General features: G+C 41.9%; 1 protein-coding gene across 9 annotated transcripts in view; it reads left to right on the forward strand.

The window, feature by feature from the left end:
* Nek5 (NIMA related kinase 5) overlaps positions 1–1371 on the forward strand; it is a 33947-nt gene that overhangs the window by 10859 nt on the left and 21717 nt on the right. The gene's annotated exons all lie outside the window — the stretch shown is intronic.

Below are 1371 nucleotides of genomic sequence, written 5' to 3' on the forward strand. Positions count from 1 at the left end.
ACTGCTTGGCCCATGAACTCTAGCCCTTACAGGCTAATTCTCGCACCTGGACTAGCCCATTTCTAATAATGTGTGTAAGCACCCCAAGGTGCGCTTACTGGGAAGATTCTAGCCTCTGTCTATCCTGGGAGAGTTGAGCATGGCGTCTCTGCTCCAGCAGAGCTGTCGGGTCTCTCCGGGAGCAGAGCAGAGTCTGACCTCACTTCCTCTTCCACCCAGCATCCTATTCTGTTTATTCCACCCACCTATGTTCTAAGCTATGAGGCCAAGCAGTTGGTTTATTATAATTAACCAATTACCTTCCTCCATCACTCTCTCACACACACAAGTGTATTAAAACTATATGTTTGACATGGAGAGATATCTAGGTAGTACTATAAAGTAAAAAGTGCCTGTCAGAGAATAGCGTGCGGAACATGTCCATTATACGCATGTTCTCTGAAGGTAAAGAGTGTGTGGCAGAATCTCTGGGAAATCAAGCCCAGACTCCTGAGAGCCTTCCAGTTGTCACATGGAAGATCCTGATTTTTCCAGCAACGAGTCTTGATGAGTGAAGTATTGTGAATTTGTTGGGTACCTTATACCCATGCGTTATTGGACGGTGGCCACATAGGCACCATTTTCCTGGCATGCACAAAATTTCCAAGGCTCCCAGAAGCAAACAATATGTTCAAAATTTTGTATTATTTGCATAAATGTCTTGGACAATGAGAGCCAATCTTAACATTTAGGCAGGAGTGGAATTTCTCTACAAATCTCAAGTCCCAGAGACTTCAGACCAAGTCCAGTGCTGTAGGCAGTACTTTCCAAGGACAGCTTGCTTGACAACTCTTGTCTATGCAGCTGTTTTCATTATTCTTGGTGTTGTTAATGTTAAAGGCCACACAGCTGGTATCTGAACAAAACCTGCGCTTGATTGCCACACCGTCATGTTCAACATTATTATGTACAAATAAATGCTTCCTTCATACAATGGAAGACTTGATTGTGGATGAGTTTATGAGTAAATATTTATGTTACAGTATTTGAAAAAAACAAAAGGAAAAATGTCATGTCAGAATGATTATCTCTGTAAAATAAGTATTCTTGAAAAGATTATACAGAATTATACTTCTGAGTTGTGAAATTATACATACTTTCCTGTTTATAACTTCCTATGTCTTTCACTTTTTAAGTGTAAATAAGGGGTATTTTGGTAATAAAAATTAAAAATAAAGGAAACTGCCGGGCGATGGTGGCACACGCCTTTAATCCCAGCACTCGGGAGGCAGAGGCAGGCGGATCTGTGTGAGTTCGAGACCAGCCTGGTCTACAGAGCTAGTTCCAGGACAGGCTCCAAAGCCACAGAGAAACCCTGTCTCGAAAAACCAA

Source organism: Alexandromys fortis, unplaced genomic scaffold, assembly GCF_014885135.2.
Source record: "Alexandromys fortis isolate MF-2015 unplaced genomic scaffold, M_Fortis_MF-2015_v1.1 scaffold_3, whole genome shotgun sequence".
Taxonomy (NCBI): domain Eukaryota; kingdom Metazoa; phylum Chordata; class Mammalia; order Rodentia; family Cricetidae; genus Alexandromys; species Alexandromys fortis.